General features: G+C 34.3%; 1 long non-coding RNA gene across 2 annotated transcripts; it reads left to right on the top strand.

Moving 5' to 3' along the window:
- Positions 1-394: 394 nt before the first annotated feature.
- Positions 395-23,536, top strand: LOC131528962 (uncharacterized). Of its 2 annotated transcripts, XR_009267958.1 has the most exons (5): positions 395-588; positions 5,083-5,154; positions 5,335-5,554; positions 17,252-17,367; positions 22,890-23,536. It is a non-coding gene; the product is annotated as an uncharacterized LOC131528962 (long non-coding RNA). The 2 variants fall into 2 exon arrangements; XR_009267959.1 differs by lacking the exons at positions 5,083-5,154; positions 5,335-5,554 and having other exon boundaries at positions 395-602.
- Positions 23,537-24,470: the final 934 nt, after the last annotated feature.

The raw sequence follows: 24,470 nt of genomic DNA, 5'->3' as shown, positions 1-24,470 counted from the left end.
TTTCTGAAGGATCATGTGACACTTAAGACTTGAGTAATGATGCTGATAATTCAGCTTTACATCACAGGAATGAATTACATTTTAATATATATTGAAATAGAGAATAGTTTTAGAATATTGCAATAATATTTCACATTTCTAATGATTTTACTGAATTATTGATCTAATAAATGCAACCTTGATGAGCAAAAACTCATGCATCCTGTACATTGAAAGTAGTAAAGTGATTATAGAATTTTTTTCATATATTTACTATGGATTGACATCCATATTCTGCTGTTGTGTAAATGTTTCCACTATTAGTGTTTTCTTGTTCTGCAATCCAGGCCTTATTGCTTTGATTTGAACATCTTACAGCATGAATAATGAAAGACTGTGCAATTAACACTGCAGTACCTCTCCTGTCCAGTAGGGGCCAGTGTGTTGATTGAGATTGAGCTGCTGTTCTCAGTGTTTGTTCCCAGCACGAGGCCACGGCCTGTTCTCACAGCCCCGTCTCTCTCTCTCTCTCTCATTGCTAGGCAGGTTCTGGTTCGCCTAATCCCCGCTGGATCCGCTGTACCCCGAGAATGAAAAGACACGGATTAGGTAACATGAAGAAGGTGATGTTAAAAAGCTTTGTGAGCAAGAAATGAGAGGAACAGGAGAAACCTCTCATGGTATATTCTGCCCCGCCCACTCGGATAATTACAGTAGTGATTGACAGCTGCACTGACCTCTCCTGGCTCTGTGTCTCCATGGCTGCATCTGAAAACTTATATTAGACAACTGCCTCGCTGCCCTATGAGGCGATGACTTTGCAGGCAGCGTTTTTGCATGAAGGCACCTCACGAAACTGATTTTGGACAAGCTTCTGAGGCAGTGTAACGGTTTAACGATCTACAACAAAATAGAACTAGTTTTGGTGATAACTAAACGAATATTTAATTACTATAATACTAATTTCTCGCTAGAAATAACATTAAAAGTGCAAAAATAGTGCAAAAAGTTAATCATTTTTAATCAGTTTATTTTTTAGCTTAACAGTTTCGGAATGGAACGCACAGGATTGTGGGATATCAAAGGCAGCGAAGGATACGTCTATGCTGCCTTCAAAAATCGATCAGATGAAGGCATCTCATGAGACAGGAAGTGATGCTAACTTTGGATTCGGACATGCCTTGATGCCTTCCTACCTTGGTGTCCTCCAAAGGCAGCATTTTTCAGTTTTCGGATGCAGCCATTTGTCATTCTTTCTGATGTTGACAAATGACTCTTCCATCTCCTGTTACCTCATGACAGCTGTCTTGTCAGCCCCATGTGGGCTTTTACCTCATTTGCTCTGCATTGAGTTTACATGTACACCTGTTTACTTGGGTTTCACAGCAAAGCGACGGACAGTAATGGTTATATTGTCAGTAATGGCGTTTGGATGTGATGATTTCTTAAGAAGGTAGTAAGTGTGGCTTGAAAAGTGCCTCTTTTTTTTTTTTTTTTTTACAACAATTTCTAGTCCCCTGGGTTAGGGGTTTCAAGTTTGAATATATAAAAATGAAACAAACTCTATTATAACAAATAACATGAATGTGAATTTAAATAAAATTATATTTCTAATTAATAATATTTAAAACTAAATCTTAATTATGAAAAAAATATTAAAGTTTATTAAATTAACTATACTATAACAAATAATATTCATGTGATTTCTATAAAATTATATTTATAATTAATATTTAAAAAGTATCCTAAGTATGAATAGCAAAAATGTAAGTACATTTTAAAATGAAAAATTCAAGTATATTTTAAGATATACTGAAAATGTTTTATGTTACTTAGAACACTGTAAAAAGTGAAAGTTGACTTAATTTAAAAAAAATTGAGAAACCCGTTGCCTTCAAATTATTAAGTACATAATAATTAAAAGAAAAAGTTAAGTGAACTTGACAATTCAATTAACTTATTTTTAATTATCATATACTTAAACATTTTAAGGCAACGGGTTTCTAAATTCTTTAAATTAAGTCAACTTATCACATTTTACAGTGAATATAATAAATCTTATAATTTATATTGTATATAAATTCACACAGATGTTATATTTTGTTATATCACCTTCTAAATAAAAATTCTGTTATTATGCAGCCATGTGAAATGTTAAATAATATTATTATTATAATATATAATTTCATTTTTAATATATTTAAATTTTGTAATTATTAATTTTTGTACAGTATATTTTTGTAATATATTCTTATTATTACCATGCTTTTTATATTACTTTAAATAATATTAATAATAATAATTATATATTTTACATAAATTCACACTTACGGTGCTAGTGTATTATGCAATTCTATTCTATTATTCTCTTCTATTACAGCCATGTGAGTTTTTATACATGCATACATATATACATATTTAGTTTTATTTTATTTTATTTTGTACAAATGACAAAATAGTTGATACAATTAAAATCCAAGTGCCTCCTTTGACTCCAGAAGGCTAATATTGTCTTAATGTGGATAAAATTGGTAGATGGAGCATATCAAACTATGGACAAATCGACAATCTGTTCAACATTCCCAGTGAATTTCTGGTCAAATTGACACTAGCATCTAGATTTGTTTAGTGAATATTTATCTAGTAACTCCTTGTTTGTGTTTCCTGAATTTCATTTGGCCAGGTTTTCAGTCCAAGTATAATGCAAACAGAAATCTCAACTAAACAGACTGTGGTGTTCATAAATTAGTATCTACATGAAACTGATTAACCGGACATCATTAGCCTGTAGCCCGATCCGTTTTTACTTATGTTCCACCCTTTGCTCTGATTTTTTGTGATTAAGTCAGTTTTTCATGAGTTCCCAGTAGGGGAAGGTTGTAAAGATTGTTTTATTCAGGTTTCCTGAATCTCTGATGTGATACTTTTAGACTAATTAATTCCCAAGCCGTAGCGTGCCTGAATTTCCCAGTGGAGCACAGCAGGAAGTTTTAGATCACTAAAAAAAATTTGCAACATTAGGAACAACATAACAGCTTTAATCATGCTTCGCTGATATTCTGATAAGACTGCAATTTACAGTACATAGTATTAATTCATTTGACATATATTATACATTGCATAAAATGATTACTTTATAATAAATAATTTATTTTTATTTCATGCCACTTCCTGTGACGTCATTAGAATTATCTTCAGAGTTTCCTGTGCCGCACACTGCTCGAGTGTGACCTCAGCAAACAGATCACACAGCTGTGTTTAAAGGTGCAGTTGCAGGCTTTATTTCCAGCGCTAGTTCAATTTGCATGTCTTTGACCCACAGTATTATTTTCTCTTTGAGCTGCCAACCACTGAATTGAGTTGCGAAAGGTCACTGAATCACAGTGAGGTTTGAGGTTTGAGCGCGTGTCTGTTATCTGGAGTTGTTATTTGCGTATATATAGGCGTGCAGCTCATGCACTGAGGCCGCAAGTCTTGCTGTTGTAAAGGTGAACTTGATTTCTCTCCTGCTGGGTCTAAATAAAAGAGGAGAAGAGAGCTACAGAGAGTGAGAGAGATATTAAAAAGAGGGAATAGGAGAGGGGGTTCTCACATTTCTAGTACTCTCTCTCTCTCTCTGTCACTCTAAAACTAGTTACAAACTCGTATAGCCAAGTATTTCATTATCAAGTCTGGTACAATTGCAGCCTAACCTGGCCAAAAACATCCTACATAAGAATCAAAAGAGTCTCTAACCGCTTTGATTTTAGGTGCCATTTATCTGAAATCATTAATAGCAGTATAAATTTATAGAGTCAATTTATTTTTGTAATGCTCAGAATTAAATGTTTGTATTTTTATCTAATTTATTATCTATTTAATTCACATTTATTTTATTTTAAGAATTATTTTATATCTAATTTATAGGCTTATTATAAATATAATTTATGAATCTAATATTATGCTTACTGACTGTAATTGTTGAGTTTATAATGGATATATATATAGGCTAAAAAGAAATATACTGTTAAATAAAAATCAATAAATATTAATATATAAAATAATTTTATTGTAAGAATTATTTTATATAAATATTACATTAAATGTGACATTAAATATATGTAATATGTGCTGTAATATATATATATATATATATATATATATATATATATATATATATATATATATATATATATATATATATATATATATATATATATATATATATATATATTAATAATCAATAATAATTTTATATAAAACTAATATATATATATTAGTTTTTATTTTGCATTTCAACTAGTTTACATATAGACTATATAAACAAGTTATTTTTGTGGAAATATTTTTAGAATTTTTTAATTTATTTTAGATTTTTTAAATGATTATTATTTATTTTATTATTATTATTATCATTTAGTACATTTACATTTAGTTATTTAGCAGATGCTTTTATCCAAAGTGACTTACAAATGAGGACAATGGAAGCAATCAAAATCAACAAAAGAGCAATAATATGTAAGTGCTATAGCAAGTCTCGGTTAGCTTAATGCAGTACATGTAGCAAGGTTTAAAAAAAAAAAAAAAATTATATAATAAATTAAAAGAAAACAGATAGAACAGAAAAAGAATAGAGCAAGCTAGTGTTAGAGGCATTTTTTGCTTTTGTTAATTGTATAATAAATTAAAAGAAAACAAATAGATAGAATACAGAAAGATTAGAAAAACTAGTGTTAGTTTAAAAAAATAAAAAATGGAATTAGAATAGAGAGTGCTGGAGTTAGAGGGTCAAATAAAGATGGAAGCGATGTGTTTTTAGCCGATTCTTGAAGATGGCTAAGCTGCTCGGACTGAGTTGTGCTGGTCATTCCACCAGAAAAGTAGTCTGTGTTTATTTCAGTGAAATATTAATGTATTCATATATACATACAAGTATTTTATAATAACAATTTACATATATTGTAAAATCCTAACAGTTTTTTATGACTCGGACAAAACACTATCTTTGATTTGTTGACAACCTGACATACTTTGCTAAAACCCATAATTAGGCCTAGTTTTTCCTCAAAGAGTTTGCTGCATCAATCTAATACCCTAAATATGTAAACATGGCTTTGTTTCTAGATAAAACCCTGTGTGTGTACTAACTCCGGAAGCTACATAACACCGACAAATGGGATTTCAAGGTGATTTCTGGTGAGTTGTGTGTGCAGTTTATGCATCAGTCTGTGAGTGCTGCCATATGAGGTTAAACTACCCTGAAAACTGCTCTGCGGTGGTTCTGGAGTTTGATCCTGTGCTATAGTTCCATCCATCATCATACGGCACACTGCACAGTCATAGACATAGTATGAGTTGTGAGGATTTGTTGTCTAGGACTTTTTGGAGTGTGACGGTGCTGTCGGTACCGGGGTGACAAACTTCTGATCCCTGTGGGTCTGATCCTGGACCGATGATGATCGTCGACCGACTGGAAATTGGACACATCAATCCCGCTCAAACGCATGAGTGTTCCTGTCATTGACTCTGGTCCATCTGATATACAGCTTCCTGAGGAGCCAAGTGAAAAAAAATCACATTCAAAATGGATTTATAGGTAAAGCACTGCCATGGGTTTATAATGGTAAACACTATTATAGACGACACACAATTTCAACATTTTTATTTTATCATCACGTTTCTGAAAGTATACACTGAAGCTGTTTACAAGGCTAAATTAATCTCATACTTACTCATGTCGGATAGATCGTATTTATTAACAACCACAAAGTTGTTATTATGAGTGGGAAACTCAAAATTTTCTTTAAGCCCCGAGTTTCCGAGTTGGGGGCATGTAAGTGAGAAAACGTGTCTGATGCAATAGCTGAATACTATAGATATTCAGCGGCTGTATTGACAGTAAATTTGTTGAAATTAATAAAATGATTATTTTTTTATATTGTATAATTATCATAGAATATATAATGATTTAGTTTACATCACTTTCATAAATTGATTTAAATTTTGAAAAGAAAAAAACACGATGCACATTCTTTATTCATCATTTTGTTTATTATAGAGTTTTAAAAAAAAATCATTACATTTTATGTAAGTTAAATTGCCATCTTGTTACAACAAAAGTGACTTGAACGCACCAGACGTCGTAATTATGGTTGTCATTTCATAAGTACGAACGTCCCAGGAGGACTTGAATGCATCAAACACCATGTCTGCAGTTTATGGTTTATGATGACAGAATTTGCGATTTAAGAATTCAGAATTCGCAGAATTTATTCAGTGAGTGTGCGCTACAAAACTCTGGTGTTTTCCACGCTGCCTAATCTAAATGCCTCTGATTGGTCGTTGCATTTATAAGCTCACCAGAAACATGCGTGATTTGTTGCAAAAAAAAAAAACACTTAAAAGAAATCTGATCCAAGGTAAGCAGATAAATTTGTGCCGCAAATTGAGGCTTTTCATTAGTTTTAACATTTTGTTTTAATTGCGAGTCACGACAGCTGTAATATATTCAGTTTAATTGTGCAGGGGCATTTTCTGCCCCATTATCTTTAATTTGTGGGGCATTTTGTTTATTGTTAGCATCATTTTTGCCCCGCCTTTCCCCCATTTTTGAACATTTGGAAAATGTTAGAATGACACCACCCTAGAATGACATCTCTGTTTGGTCCTAATTCAAGATTGACCCACAACCCTCAGCTTTCTCTTGATCAAAGTTTGTTAAAGTAAAATTGCTTCTCGATCACAGTCAGCACTTTCCGCAGTTCAGTCTTCTGTCATTGTAGCTGCAGACTGATTGGAAAGGCTTTGAATATTTCTCTCTCAGCATGATGAAATTACCAGGGATGGAGGATGCAGCGCTAACGGTCCCCTCCGTGAGATATTTCCTTTTTTGATGTGCGTTGTGCCGAGGCAGGTCTCTGCTGCAGATATGCTTCATCCCAAATTGTTTTTCAGTGTCGGTTCTTAAGTGGTGCGAGGCGGATTCCTGCCGCTGCTGTTTCTTGCTTTACTGTTAAGTGGGAGGGTTGAGATTGCTCCCTAATTTCTTCACCGTCGAGTTTTATTTGAATATCTGCCATGAAAGCTTTATTGATTTCTTTATTTTCCTCTCGCACATTTTGTTTTTGTTGTTCTGTGTGGTAGTGGTTTTTCCTCCACACATCCCCAGCCATCCGTCTCTCTCTGTCTGTTTATCTCTCTGCATATTTACAAGTATATTGGAGGAACTCTGTAGTTCTTGTACTTTATCAAATCCATCTGCTCAAAAAGTGCTCTGAGTCAGCATTATACGAGACTGTAAGTGTGCTCTTATTTATATAAGTGTGTGTGGAGGTGTAGACATTGTGTGTGAGAGGGAAAATACATTGATTGAAGGAAAGAACAGCCCCAGTGTCTGAAACACAAACGCTTTACAGCTCCGAATGCCTTGAAGCACATTATGTTCATTGTTTTCAGCCACACTCACTAAAATCTCTCTCTCTCTCTCTGTGCGTGTGTGTAAAATGTATTAGATTTTTTCATTTTTATTATATTATAAATAAAACATTATTCACATACAGATACTCGTTGTTTACAGATACGTTGTTTTTTATTTATTATATATCTAGTGCTGTCAAATCGATTAATCGCATCCAAAATAAAAGTTTGTTTACATAATATGTGTATACTGTATGTGTGTGTATGTATATGTGTATATACAGTGGGTACGGAAAGTATTCAGACCCCCTTAAATTTTTCACTCTTTGTTATATTGCAGCCATTTGCTAAAATCATTTGTTCATTTTTTTTCCTCATTAATGTACACACAGCACCCCATATTGACAGAAAAATACAGAATTGTTGACATTTTTGCAGATTTATTAAAAAAGAAAAACTGAAATATCACATGGTCCTAAGTATTCAGACCCTTTGCTGTGACACTCATATATTTAACTCAGGTGCTGTCCATTTCTTCTGATCATCCTTGAGATGGTTCTACACCTTCATTTGAGTCCAGCTGTGTTTGATTATACTGATTGGACTTGATTAGGAAAGCCACACACCTGTCTATATAAGACCTTACAGCTCACAGTGCATGTCAGAGCAAATGAGAATCATGAGGTCAAAGGAACTGCCTGAAGAGCTCAGAGACAGAATTGTGGCAAGGCACAGATCTGGCCAAGGTTACAAAAAAATTTCTGCTGCACTTAAGGTTCCTAAGAGCACAGTGGCCTCCATAATCCTTAAATGGAAGACATTTGGGACGACCAGAACCCTTCCTAGAGCTGGCCGTCCGGCCAAACTGAGCTATCGGGGGAGAAGAGCCTTGGTGAGAGAGGTAAAGAAGAACCCAAAGATCACTGTGGCTGAGCTCCAGAGATGCAGTCGGGAGATGGGAGAAAGTTGTAGAAAGTCAACCATCACTGCAGCCCTCCACCAGTCGGGGCTTTATGGCAGAGTGGTCCGACAGAAGCCTCTCCTCAGTGCAAGACACATGAAAGCCTGCATGGAGGACTCCAAGATGGTGAGAAATAAGATTCTCTGGTCTGATGAGACCAAGATAGAACTTTTTGGCCTTAATTCTAAGCGGTATGTGTGGAGAAAACCAGGCACTGCTCATCACCTGTCCAATACAGTCCCAACAGTGAAGCATGGTGGTGGCAGCATCATGCTGTGGGGTGTTTTTCAGCTGCAGGGACAGGACGACTGGTTGCAATCGAGGGAAAGATGAATGCGGCCAAGTACAGGGATATCCTGGACGAAAACCTTCTCCAGAGTGCTCAGGACCTCAGACTGGGACGAAGGTTTACCTTCCAACAAGACAATGACCCTAAGCACACAGCTAAAATAACGAAGGAGTGGCTTCACAACAACTCCGTGACTGTTTTTGAATGGCCCAGCCAGAGCGCTGACTTAAACCCAATTGAGCATCTCTGGAGAGACCTAAAAATGGCTGTCCACCAACGTTTACCATCCAACCTGACAGAACTGGAGAGGATCTGCAAGGAGGAATGGCAGAGGATCCCCAAATCCAGGTGTGAAAAACTTGTTGCATCTTTCCCAAAAAGACTCATGGCTGTATTAGATCAAAAGGGTGCTTCTACTAAATACTGAACAAAGGGTCTGAATACTTAGGACCATGTGATATTTCAGTTTTTCTTTTTTAATAAATCTGCAAAAATGTTTAATCTGCAAAAAATCTGCAAAAATGTCAACAATTCTGTGTTTTTCTGTCAATATGGGGTGCTGTGTGTACATTAATGAGGGAAAAAATGAACTTAAATGATTTTAGCAAATGGCTGCAATATAACAAAGAGTGAAAAATTTAAGGGGGTCTGAATACTTTCCGTACCCACTGTATATATATATATATATATATATATATATATAGCGCTGTCAAATGATTAATCAGAATCAGAATGACTTTATTGCCAGGTATGTTTACACATACGAGGAATTTGTTTTTGTGACAGAAGCTTCCACAGTGCAATAGAATGACCGACAGAACAAAAAACAGATTAAAAAAAAAAGTAAATAAGGAATAAAAATATACAAATTGACAATTGTATGTACAGGTATATAATTACAATAGACAGTTGTATGTACAGGTATATTATGTGCAAACTGAAATGTAGTCTAAGTATGTGTGTTAGATAAATAAGTGAATAAGTGTATAAATAGTGTGTGTTCCACAATTATTGTCAGGTGTTCATGAGATGGATTGCCTGAGGGAAGAAGCTGTTCCTGTGCCTGGCCGTTCTGGTGCTCAGAGCTCTGTAGCGTCGACCAAACAGTTCAAAGAGGGAGTGTGCTGGATGTGAGGGGTCCAGAGTGATTTTGGCAGCCCTTTTGCTCACTCTGGATAAGTACAGTTCTTGGAGACTGGGGAGGGTTGTACCAATGATTCGCTCAGCAGTCCGGACAGGGACTACCCTCTGTAGTCTTCTGAGGTCAGATTTGGTAGCTGAGCTGAACCAGACAGTTATTGAAGTGCAGAGGACGGATTCAATGATGGCGGAGTAGAACCTTCAGCAGCTCCTGTGGCAGGTTGAATTTCCTCAGCTGGCGAAGGAAGTACCTCTGCTGGTCCTTTTTAACAATGGAGTCTATGTGAATGTCCCACTTTAGGTCCTGGGAGATGGTGGTGCCCAGGAACCTGAATGACTCCACTGTCGTTACAGTGCTGTTCATGATGGTGAGTGGGGGGAGATCAGGAGGGTTTCTCTTGAAGTCCACGATCATCTCCACTGTTTTGAGCGTGTTGAGCTCCAGGTTGTTAAGACTGCACCAGACAGCCAGCTCCTTAACCTCCTGTCTGTAAGCAGACTCGTCACCGTCCAGAATGAGGCCGATAAGTGTGGTGTCGTCTGCAAACTTCAGGAGCTTGACAGAGGGGTCTTTAGATGTGCAGTCTTTGGTGTAGATGGAGAAGAGCAGTGGGGAGAGGACGCAACCCTGGGGGGTGCCAGTGCTGATCGTACAGGTGTTGGATGTTTATTTTCCCAGCCTCACTAGCTGCTGCCTGTCTGTCAGGAAGCTGGTGATCCACTGACTGGAATGATCATGTTAAAAGCTGATCCTCACATAAGTCCCTGGTATGTCTGGATCAGAGGTCTCAAATTCAATTCCTGGAGGGCCACAACTCTGCAGAGTTTAGCTCCAACCAGCTTCAACTCACACCTGCTTGGAAGTTACTAGTAATCCTGAAGAGCTTGATTAGCTAGGTTTGATTTGGAGCTAAACTGTGCAGAGCTGTGGCCCTCCAGGAATTGAGTTTGAGACCACTGGTCTAGATGTTGCAGAACATAATACAGTCTCATGTTGACTGCATCGTCCACAGACCTGTTTGCTCTGTAGGCGTCCAGTAATGTCCTTCAGGTAGGCCAGCACCAGTTTTTCAAAGACGTCATGACCACAGACGTTAGAGCCACAGGCCTGTAGTCATTTAGTCCTGTAATTAATCGCATTCAGCATAAAGGCTTTTGTTTACATAATAATATGTGTGTGTACTGTGTATATATTAAGTACTGTATATATAAATACACACACATGCATGTATATATTTAAGAAAAATGTTACGTTTATATATTAAATATATTTATATATGATATAAATATATACATGTAAATATTTTCTAAATATATGCTGTATGTGTGTGTATTTATATATACATAATAAATATACATAATACGCACAAGTATATTATGTAAACAAAAACTTTTATTTTGGATGTGATTAATCGCGATTAATCGTTTGACAGCACTAATAAATACACACACATGTACTGTATATATTTAAGAAATTTTTACATATGATTTATATAAATATATATTACATATATTTCTTTAATATATACATGTTTGTGTATGTATTTATATATACACATAAATATACACACACATTACATAAACACAATTTTTTATTTTGGATGCGATTAATCGTGATTAATCGATTTGAAAGCACTAATATAAACAATTTTATTTAGAAATATAAAAATATTATAATTTGTGTGTCTTTATGATTACATGACCAAAACTAATGTTGCTCTTTCTTTGTGTGGAAGTGTTTGTGTTTTCAACAGTGCCATTATATGAATTATGCTGCTCCAGTAAGATTGTCTGTGTAATGTTCTCTGCTACAAGAAGTGGCTCATAGAGCTTCTCTTTGGAACAGCACACTCAAATCAAGAATCAAAGGAATAAACCCAGATTGAACAAGAGAGAAGATGTCAAAATAGAAAACATGGGGGGGGAATACCAAAATTACGTAAGTGCAGAATAATGAAATAACATGTACCTACCCACAATGAACTGGGATTATTTATGTACCAAGCTAATACTTACAGTACAAAAGAAATTACACTTTTATCACACTTTATAATGATATTTCCAGAAATAACCTCTGAATGAGAAGCAGGACAAGCACAGCAACCCAGATTTGATTAAATGAAAATAACAGACTGCAAAGCCGACAGAAACACGGGATGTCACACCTTCCTTTAGCTTTATTTTTACGTGTGCACGGCTTTGTATTAACGCACCCTATGGAGTGATCATATGTTCCCTACCATGGGGTTTCAAGAGAGACAGAAGGAGAGAAACAGGCCTAATTTTGACTGAAGATTAACAGTTTTTCTTTAGAAATAATTTAAGGCCAGAAATATTAAAGAGGTATTCCTGATTCAAGTTAAGCTCAGTCAAAAACATGTTATTTACACTTTTGTATAATTTGAACTTTAAAGTTGTTTAAAACATTTTTTACAGTGATTTTATGGGTTATGCATCAATGTTGCCATGGCAACAAAGTTATTTAAAGGGGTCACGTGATGACACAAAAAAAAAAAAAACATTATAAACGAGGCATTTGTTGCATCCAGTGGGGACATATTGTTTATAATGACTTATACTGTCTTTTTTACGTGTCGCATTGCATCGTGCTGCGTAAACATTACCATTTCTGCATTTTTGATCGGAGAAACGACAAACAAAAAGCGCCAATCTACACGGCTCAAAATTTTTTGAGTTTGAATAGTCAGTGGCAAATTCTTTAAAGAAAACATACTTACAGGCTGTGAGTCAGAAGCGCCAGACTTTCTTTGCAAAGTTGGAATTGCCCCACTTTATAGAAAGAGCCTTTGTGCATTATTATTATTATTATTATTATTATTATTATTATTATTATTATCAGGCAAGTAATACTATCTAATTAATATTAGGGCTTAATATATTTCTTTTTCCACATTTTTACATTGTTGCGCATTATTATAACCAATCACATGATTATGCTGAGTTTATGAATGGCCAATCAGAGGCGTTCAGATGAGCCATTGCTGGAACAGCGGAGTTCTGTTATTCAGCACGCGCTGACTAAATTCTGACTCGCGAGTTCTCTCATCATAAACAACAAAGTGCAGATGTATGTGCGATGTAAGTATAAGAGATTTATTCATCATACAGTGTAGATTCACTGATTATAATGGGAGTGTTTTTAAAGTGAATAAACTCGCGCTAGGCCGATGTTCTTTGCTTGTTTTCTGTAGCTGCTTTTTGAATAACTGAGGAAATATATGCATTATAATTAGTAACTTATGATGTTTCTATTAATTTGTTATCATGTTAAATACAAATTCAGTCATATTAAAACATTAGGCTGCTTTTAGCCTTACGCTAGAGTTGGTTCACTTTCCGGCAATGAAACTAAGTAAATAAATAATGAAATAAATTAGCACGATAATATCGTGTATCGGCGATCTCACAGGCTGACGATAGGACGATATGAAAATTGAGCATATCGCCCCACACTACTGCACACCCTCTAATATTTGGGTTGAACTGTTCTGGAACAGTGTTGTAATTACAACTTAACCACTGATTTCTAGTTGTGTCCTCTTTTGGAAGCACAAAGAAAGTACTTTCGCTTTCACAATGAAACACTGCGTCTCCACGACATGGCGCCGGCGGCAGCAACAGTACTACAGCGAGAATAATAGTTCCGCCTTCTTTCATTGCGTATACGTATGTTTTGCAAATCTTCCCACACAGTGACGTAGACATGTGGGGGTGTGTTTAAATGAGCCATTTTAGGAGGGCGTGGTCGACTCTTAACTTTTATAAGGAATATCTCTTTGGTTTTGAGACTTTAGTCTTTGCAACTTCAGGGATCTTATCTATACATAAACAGCTTGTAACACTCCAAAGAGAAAGGAAAACTTGAAATCACATCATATGACCCCTTTAAGTAAATCAAATGTAACTTTACATACCAAAGGTGAGTAAATGATTTTTTCACACGTAAATCATGTTAACACACATACTGTTCATGCTTTTGTTGTTATGCTATTAAAACTGTGAATATATTAAGGTTTTCAAATTGACTTCCATTTCTAATCTCACTGTAACCCAGATTTTTGCTTAAAAATGAAACGAAGAAAAAAGAAACAAACAAAAAAGAAAAGGAAAGAGTCAAAAGAACTGAAGGGTTCTCCAAAAATCCATGAAATTATCTTATATGTTCATACATATACTCACATGTGCTTAAAGTTTCCTTGTGAAATTTTGAAAAACACTCCGATTTAATCAAAGCAGAAGTAATAAAGTGAATCCTTTGATGTTTGGAGGTGGTTGGAGAGAGAGGTGAAGTTTCAAGCCGCTGGGCTTTCACTCTTTCCTCTCATCCTCAGTTCTCTCTCTCTCTTCCTCTGATTATATAATGCTGACGTTTTTGCCAAACCCTGTGTTATCATTTTTTAATGTGTCTCTCTGAGGCTAATCCGTAACGCGGCCCTGCTGAAACTTCACACCACACTCTGACATGTCTCTAAATTTACCACAGAAAGGCCAGACAGTCCGAAATGCATATTACATCTGCAGCTATTAGAAGTGAGAGAGAGAGAGTGTCAGTGTGTGAAAAAGACTTTCAATGTTGTTGTTTGTGAATACCTTCACTCCTGTACTCCAGAGCATTGACTGCCTTATTAAAATGACTTCTGTTCTGTACAACAAGAGGCCGCAAACATAATTGAAAAAGCAAGAAGTGTTTATGATATTCTAGTCTCTAGATGTGACTTGGTTTGCTATAGGGTTTAAAAACAAAAATAAAAACCTTTTTTAGGTCCAAAAACTTGCAGTAGTTATTATTTTCCGTAATGGGAATAACACTGACATGCATTTGGTTAGTAAATGGTTGACAAGAGCTGCTTATTTGTGCTAGGAAGTCAAAACGTCTATAAATGAGGTAAGACATCCAATTATTATTATTATTCTAAATTATGAGTCTTTTGGTGTGGTTGCGTGGGGTCAAATGATTCATTCGACTCATTTCACCATTTTGCATGAATTCTTTCAATTTCAATTCAATTTCAATTCTTTCATCATCTGATACTAATTTTTACAATTTCGCTCTGAGTGAGCAGTTTAAAAAAACCTATGAATTTTTTAAATTTCGCCATCTCTCATGACTTCTTACAATATTAGAAAATTTAAGTAAAATGTAATCTTAGTAGAAAATTTAAGTTTTTACCATCTTGAATGTTCACACTTCCGCAATTTTGAACAAATTCATAGACTTTTACAATTGCATATTTCACATTTCAAATTCTTTCAATTTCAGTTCAGTTTTAATTCTTTCATCATCTCTCAAATTTTGACACTTTTGCTATTTCGCACTAATGTTTACACTTTCGCCATTTCGTACAAATTTTTACACTTTTGCCATTTCGTATAAATTCTTAAACTCCGTTCACACCAAGGATGATAACTATAAAGATATCAATATAGTTCTAAAAATCGCTCTTAATATTAAAGAATAGCAGAGTCCACACCACAACTATAACAATAAAGGCACAGAGAAACGATATCGGTGGAATTATTTTCAGAACGATTTTTTCCAGCTGATGAACGATACAAACATTGACAGCCAATCAGAATCCATCCTGCTATCACAAGCACAAGAATTTAAAGCGGCAGGTGAGCATGCGCTGAGAATAAACAGACAATATTGTTCGCTGATGTGGACGCTAATATCGTTATCTTTATAGGTATCGTCCTTGCAGTGAATGGGCTTTACACTTTCACCATTTAATACAAATTCTTACGCTTTTGCCATTTTGCACAAATGTTTACACTTTTGCCATTTCGTACAAATTTTGACACTTTTGCAATTTCACACAAATGTTTACATTTTTGCCATGTCATGCAAATTCTTACACGTTCGCTGTCAAATATTACTTCTTATACTTCAATTTTTATGATTTCACCATCTCGTGTGAATTTTTTCAATCTCTGCATACAAATTCCTACGATATTGGCATCTTATAGAAATTCTTACATTACATAGTCATCTTGTGCATCTATGTGTGGTCTCTTTACAAATTATAATTTTTTATCTTATTTTTAATAATCACTGCAAAGAAAGCAGCCATCCATCAAAAAAAGATCGAAGAGTTATTGCAACTAACTAAAAACCAGTGTGTCTCTTTCCATATCTTCATGTTTTTTTTTGTTTGGTTTTTTTTTAGGTTACATTTTCATTTTGAAGAGACAAAGCTGAACAAGCTGAGTCTTTTGTATTCAAATTTGGTTGCTTGGGTTTAAATAATTCAGTCCACTGAACTGGGCTGCGTTAGTAGACTTGAGCCAGCTCACTGTATTGGAAATCATTGAGTGGTTTATTGGGGAATTACCTTAAGTTATCTTATAAGAAGGACTCACAGCCTTTTGCCGGAGGTCGTGTAAGCATCTAAACAGTGGGAGGGTGGTGATTTACGAACTTAAACACAAAATCCCATTTGTTATCTGACTAAGATTTGTAACCAACTCAGCAAAGTCGAGAGAATACCTTGCTGAGCAAGTCGAACAGCAGAGCTATAAATACAATAGAAAATGACTCATCCCATCCATCCCAGAGGGAAAACGTAAACTGGAACACCCAAGTGACAAACCACCAGAGTCAGTCCCGGCATGAATCTCCAATCTCCGCTTTCGCTTTCACTCTTCTTGTTTCTTTGCTTGCGGTTATTATCAGTGCATTGATTTGTTTTTGTTATGAAAAATGTTTGTCAGCTGCGAGTTTATGATATGGAAGCAGAGTCTTTGATAAATGTAATGTTTTGTCTGGAGAAGTGTAGTGTCTTGAGTTGTTTAGAGGTGACTGGTAAATGGAGACTCATACTGTATGAGATCTCACAGATCCTTCAAATGCTTATATACATCTCACCCTGTCTTCACATTATTAAACCATAATAAGTTTTGGTTTTATTTGAACTTGTACTATTAATATTTATGTTTTAATTACATTTAATTATTTACATTACAAGTTATTGTTTAACTTAAAGGATCATTGTTTACTTTTTAAATAAGTTTCAAGTTATTTCTTTTTTTTCATTAATTTTTAAATAGTTAAAAGCTTTTTACAGTAAGTTATTGTTTAACTTAGATTAAGTATTATTATTATTATGCACTTAAGTTGTTTTTTAGGTTATTGTTTATTTGATTTTGTTTATGTTGTTTAATTTAAGTAATTGTTTGCTTTAAATTACTGCACATAAGTTGGACAAAGTCTGAATTAATTTTTCAGAAAGTACAGAGTATTTTTTTAAATTAATTATTATAATATATTTAATGGCTGTACTTTATATCTAATACAGAGAATGTTAAATAATGCAGTAGTACAAATAAAATTAAACCTGACTGAAAGAGATTAAGTCTTTTTGTCTAAAGTTCTTCCATCTCTGTTTTCCATTTGTTTATTTGTAAAGATACAAAGCCAATTGCTGCAATTTTGACTGAAATGTCCCAATCGACTCTTCCTCTCGCAGTTTATTTGGGGAACCTCAGCTGACTCAGCCGTTTAACCAGCTGCTGTATCAAACCACACAGGACCATGATGACGTTGGTGGTCGCCAGAGGACTTTGAGACATCTGACAAACACGGGTCAGTTTTTATGAACATTACTCATTTCTGTTCCCTGATAATGTCATGCCAGAAAAGCAATCGAGATGATGGGGAAAAAAGAAAAGCATTGCAGCTCTTTCTCAGGTCTGGCTTTGAATACATCAGTGTAATGAGAAGTGATGAATTCATGCATTAGTCAGAAAAGTGTCCGTGTTGTCCTGGACCAAGCTCTCATCTCTAATGGCTTATCTGACCAGGCAGCTGCCTGCTCACAACTATTTGAACAATGAACCTCCTGCAAGGGCTGCATAAATCAGCGCAGTGTCGCATGAATACATGCATGCGAACAAACCTGTGAGCAAACCTGCAGGTTTACTGTGGAGGGCTGAGCTCGGACTTGAGGGGGGTTTGAACGTGCTTGGACTGAAAATGAACGCTCAGGGCTTTGCTGACCAGAGCAGGACGCTCTTGCACACTGTAATGGTGCTTTGTTAGCAGTAGTAACTGATTACTATTGTTGATAAGGAAGGACGTGACGTGTGGCGTCCCATACTTGGAATTTGTGCTCTGCATTTAACACAAGTATACACACACACACACACACACACACAGAGAAAAGCAGTTGGGTGCCTTGCTCAAGGGTCTCACCTCCGTCGTGGTATTGAGGGTGGAGAGAGCGCTGGACATTCACTCCCCCCACCTGCCAGACCTGAGACTGGAACCCGCAACCTTCAGGTTACAAGTCTGACTCTCTAACCATGGGGGATTTAATTCCCCAGATGTAATTAGATCATATTATGTTTAAAAATTCTCACAATCAGAGTACAGTTACTTTTTTATGGATTACATATTATTTACAAAATGACAGTAAATTATTCAGAACTTATTCACACCAGATCTTTTTTTCTCATTAATTTATCTTTTGAAATAGCCTACCACTTATATAAATTAGACTAGTCTTCATAGTGACTAATATACTCAACTAATATTAATATTGGAAGTCTGGACAAAAATATTTTAAACCTGGCAGACTTTGGCCATGTATTATTTTCATATTTATTAATGTTTGTTCATGTAATGTAGGAATTCACAAGCTTTTTTCTTGAGCCGAACCCTTTTAACCCAAAATATTTACTTGACATTTTTATGATTCCATTACAGTTTTTTTCATGAACCCCAGTTTGTGAAACCCTAATGTAAGGTTATGAATTTTAATGCATTCATGATATTGATAACAGGTAATGTATATCATGATATTGATAACAAAGAATTAACTATCTTTTCTTTCTCTTTTTTTTTTTTTTTTTTTGTTTATTATTATGGTATACAATAATTCCATTCAAGTGTGCTAAATGAGTAATCTAAAAAGTAAGTAATCAAAAAGTAGTCCGACTACATTACCTAATATGTATAATCCAGATTATGTTCCTAACTACAATTTTCTTCATGAAATTTGCAATCAGTAACAGACTACAATTTGTAAGTAATCTAGCACTGTTTGTTAGCATGCATGATTTTATGAAATTTACAAAAGTAGATGTTTTCTCCTTAAAGAAGAGTTCATTTCTTTTAACTTTCAGCCCTATGAGTACCATGTTTGCTGGGTTTTTCCACCTGCACTCAGCTGGGCTCTCATAAACTATTATGGATCACTATGAGGTGCCGTAACTGAACCCAAGAGCCCAAAACCATTGACCCAGATTGGCTCTACTGAAGCGTACAGGTTCACACTAACCATTTGGAGACAAATGAAAGGCAATTGCAATGGGAACTACACTGCAAAAAGTGATAAGTTGACTTAACTTAAAAAAATTGAGGAAACCCGTCGCCTTAAAATTATTAATTAAATAATAATTTAAAAAAATAAATAATTAAGTGAACTTGACTAGATACACTTTGGGGGAAATATGGAAAAATATGTTTTCCTGTTAGTTTAGAAATGTCTTTGACTTCATGTGATTTACTTGCTTTATCTGTTTTAGTGGAAGCAAGCACCGTTGGTCAGAATTAAGGGGCATTTGTACGGACTGTGATTTGCAACAACCAGAAGTCAATTTTCAATGAGTTTCCAGCAGAGTAGCAACTGTTAGCAAGGTGACAAGTTATACACAGTTCAACTTTATGCAAATGAGCAATAACACCAACAGCACCGAGACCTCCAGCGATTTAATCGATGTCAGTGTGTGAACGCACCTTCACTCCTAACATCTGTTTTAGTACAGGATGTAGAACAAACATGTTGAGTCCAGGGTTACTGAGATGGGCCACAGTAATTGTTTGCCAATCTTCTGAGTAAATGAAATGGTTGTGGATTATGCCATGCACATTAATTTCCATAATTAACAGTGCTTATTTGTTCAACATCGTTTTGTGTTGTAAAAAGCATTGTATTAAGAAGAGGTAGAAGTTTGGGCGATTTGTTTTCAGTTCTTCATCATCTATATAGACAACATTAAATAACAGTTTACTATAGGAAAACTGTAAACAAAAAAAAGTAAATAAAACTAATCAGCTGTTTATTTAAAACCTGTGTGTTTATGTGTATAGTGATGCCAAAACAAAGGTTGTTTTAACCCATTACAATCTCATGGCAATGTGTGACTATTTTACATTTTGGTGAATTGGTGGCTAAAGACCTATTCATAGCAAGAACAATAACTATAAGGATAACTATATTAGCACCCACACCAATGCATAATTATAATGCAGGTTTATTATGTTGTCACTCAGCCCATTTAAATGTCCTCTTTAAAGCAGGATGGATTCTGATTGGCTGTCAAATGTTTTTATTCTTTTCAATTGAATAATAATAATAATAATTCATTTTATTTGTGGGCGCCTTTCAAGACACTCAAGGACACCTTACAATAATAAAATACACAATTTAGAATGATTTTTATATTTTTAGAACTACTACTGAGACATTCATGATTGCTTTTTTTTCTAAAAATCGTATGTTTTTAGTTTTAATTTAATTTGAAATCACAACCTTGCGAAATAGTTGCATTTTACTATGAAATCGGGTATGTTTTACCATGCTTAACCCTCTGATGCATGATATTCATTTGACATTGTCAACCATTCTGTGTTTCCCTTCTTGTCTATGGGTCACCCTTGATACTCATAATTTTATATGACATTGTTAAAATATAATTTTAAATATAATATATTTTTTAAATAATACAGTAGCCTAATAAAAATATGTAGATTTTTTAATTAATAATTTATATTTTTATGCCATCATATTCAAAATTTGAATGACAATGGTGATAGGTCATATTTTATTTCTTTGATTTAACAATTCATACATTTTGCCAAGATTATATTATTTTTATGAAGTACCAGGATTCACATTTTACTTTCTGATTTAATAATTCATTCATTTTACAAAAAGAAAGAAGAAAAAAAGAATGTTGGATTGTTATATTCTTTTTATGAAGTAAAAATATTTATTTATTTTTTACATTTTTTTAAAAATATTTTTTATTTATTTAGCCAATTCATTATTAACAGGGACATTTTCTTTCCTTTGTGATTTAATCATTCATATAGTTTTAGGGTTAATCATAATTAGGAGTCAGGAAACGGCTTAAAACGGCGCGTAAACATTACCGCTCACTTTCATGATTAATATTTCTAGTGTTGCACAAGCCTGAGCGGAGCATCCTGGCAATTATTCAAGGTATCATATTGCCTTAGAGCGATGTCTGCCATTGGCTGATTAAAATGGCAGATTTTCAGCCATTCCTTAACGAGGATTTCATCATGATGTAATAGTTCTCTGCGAGAGAAAGCAATTTAATAAACACTTCATGTGAATTTGCCGCGTTCCAGCACAGTCGCGAGGTCGGCGGGCAGCACCGGCTGCAAAAGACAGTACAGGCTAATTTACAGGCTTAACGCTCGGGTAATCTTTTTAATCTTCATCGAATGCATTTATTCACCCCCCACCCCGCAGTTTTTTTTTTTATTATTATTCTAGCCCGTGTAAACGTTAGCCTTTAATCCTTGTCTAAACAAGAGCCAGACTCACCGGCTTCCAGCTCAATCCTCTACCGAGCTAAACTGTAATCAAACCACTAACAGATCATCACAATGAAAGCACGGCGGACGGAAGAGTGCCACCATTACGCAATGCTCTTAGGTCACTAAAAACAAACCCCCAAACCTTTAGCTCATGTTGAATAACATAGTGCAAATTCAGTCACGACAAAGATTTTGGAATATAGTGCGGCTATAACTGTCATTCTAAAACATTAAAGGTGCTTTCGGTACTTTGGCTGTCTTGCAGGTCATTATGACAGCTGTCTTGGACTGAACACTAAAGTTTATTGATGTTTTTTTTTTTTTTTTTTTAACGGATGGCTTTGAAAAAATATGTTGTGCACATGTCAGCCATGATTAATTTGTTCCCCGAGCACAAGTATCCAATAATTGAAGCTGATTCATCTGGTCATGTGATCTCAACCAGGACAAGTAAAAAGATTAATTTACACACACATATTTATTTATTCAAATATGCAAGAAATAACTTGTTTATTTACTTTATTTGCTCATTTATGAATTATGTATTCACTTATTTATTTACTTATTTACTTTCTTTTTAAATAATTATAGATTTATTTATTTACTTAAAATAAAAATGTATTAATTAATTATACTTACCTTTCAAGTATCTTTAAGTAAACATTTATGTATTTACTTTTTTATTTACTTATAGGTACATATGTATGTACTTATTTAAATACATAAGTAATTTTCTTATTTATGATGTGATATATTGATATATGATGATTTATGATATGTGACCCTGGATCACAAAACCAGTCTTAAGTCGCTGGGGTATATTTGTAGCAATAGCCAAAAATACATTGTATGGGTCAAAATGATAGATTTTTCTTTTATGCCAAAAATCATTAGTATATTAAGTAAAGATCATATTCCATTAAGATATTTTGTAAATTTACTACTGTAAATATATCAAAACATCATTTTTGATTAGTAATATGCATTGCTAAGAACTTCATTTGGACAACTTTAAAGTAAATTTTCTCAATATTTAGATTTTTTTGCACCCTCAGATTCCAGATTTTCAAATAGTTGTATCGCAGCCAAATATTGTCAGATCCTAACAAACCGTACATCAGTGGAAAGCTTATTTATTCAGCTTGATGTATAAATATTTTGAAAAATCGACACTTAAGACTGGTTTTGTGGTTCAGGGTCACATATGTTCTTATTTACTTTTTATTTAAATTATTATTTGTTCATTTTTTTTTACTTATTTAAAATAAAATGTAATGAAAATAAGTAATTATCCTTACTTTTCAAGTACTTTAAGTAAACATTTATTTATTTACTTGCTTGAATGAAAAGTTAATATTTATGTATTTATTTAAATTAAGTGTAACAAAAATAAAACTATACTTATTAATTAATTATCCTTATTTACTTGAATAAAAAGTTAATATTTATTTATTTTTTTTAAAGTCCAATAAAAATAAGTAAATAATTACTTATTAATTAATTAACCTTTCTTGCTTTCTTTTTTGTACTTTCAGAGGTGCACGTTGTCTTGGACGTGCATCTTTATTTGGGAAAAAGAAGAAGAAGAAGAAGAAGAAAAAACAGCAGTGTTGCAGATGTTGGCATGTCATTGAGGTTGGCTTGGCACAGACCTGGAAACCCTGAACATGTATTTAATAGTGCAGTTTAGGTCACACTGAACAAGCAGTTCCTTTAGCTTTGTACTGATGCCAGCTAAATCCAGACAGATGCTGCAGCTGAAGTCCTCAACACGCAACGCACAACACAGCTCATTACTGACTCACCATTTAATTCAAACCTACAGCTCTTTAATTGCTTTAATTATTATGCGCTAGAGTCTAATTATTATTTAATTTGTAGTGTTCATCCTTTGTCTTTTTCATTACATTTAAATTTCAAAAGAAGAAAGTGAATTTAGCAGAGAAGGACTCGTTCCTGCTGTTCAGTTGAGTTCTGGTACTGTTCTGCTTCATGCTGGCTTCTAAATGGACACTTGCTGATTTTGTTCAGCATGCAGTTGTCAGTGCTGTCAACAAGAATTGTGCAAGAAATGTATTTTCTGGAAGTCAAACTGTAAAATCACATTCATATTTTACTTCTATTTTGCACCTTTTGTCCTAATTTATGTAAAACTAATTTATGCAAATGATATTATTTTTAATAATGGAAATAAAAATGTATTTATTTATGCATTTAATAAAATACAGTTTTCAGTATGCTCTCAGACCCCACTTTATTTGGTGCTTTGGATTCTCACTGGTTTGAGATATTTAAAATATTTTGAATGTCTTTGTTTAAATTTCAAAGGCATCTTGCGGACAATAAACTGAAAGGCCCTTATGTGAGTGTATAAAGCTTTAAATTCGACTCATGTTTTTTGAGATTAGGTCCCTGGGGATTGACTTACGGTCTTGAGCAGATGTGTAATCCTCTGTATAGCTCAGACACAGGAGGGAAATTAATAATCATCATCATGATATTTCACAAAAAAAATAAAAAAATAAAACCGCCAGCTGTGGGGAAGCTCTGTTAGGAAGCAACCAAATTATAGGATCACCGATGTGGTCAAAGAAACCAAAACAAACCCCATGAAGCCCATGTGGTTATAAAGCTATAATCTCAGGGCACTTAAAACTCTGGATTATTCACTGTTATGCAGCTGGCTTTCAATGTCACATGGCCTGCCGAAAGTGATCTGTGAAATTGAATGGATGGCAATTGAGCAATTACTAATAACATTTCACTTTTAGATAGTGACATTGTGATTTGTCTCTATGATTGTTTCATTGGTTTTATTTAATTGTATTTTTATTTTATTTATATATATATATATATATATATATATATATATATATATATATATATATATATATACTGTATACACACACACACATATACATGACATGTGAAAGTTTGTGTGTGTGTGGGGGGTGAAAACATTTTGAATTTGAAGATCAAGGCAGTATTAAATGGAAAAAAAGAAAAAAAAAAAAAAATCAACAAAAGAAAAATTTGGACATCTTCGTCCTGTTCAAAAGTTTTCACCCCCGGCTCTTAATGCATCGTGTTTCCTTCTGGAGCATCAGTGAATGTTT

This window comes from Onychostoma macrolepis, chromosome 21, assembly GCF_012432095.1.
Source record: "Onychostoma macrolepis isolate SWU-2019 chromosome 21, ASM1243209v1, whole genome shotgun sequence".
NCBI lineage: Eukaryota > Metazoa > Chordata > Actinopteri > Cypriniformes > Cyprinidae > Onychostoma > Onychostoma macrolepis.
This window is presented reverse-complemented; position numbering and strand designations above follow the sequence as displayed.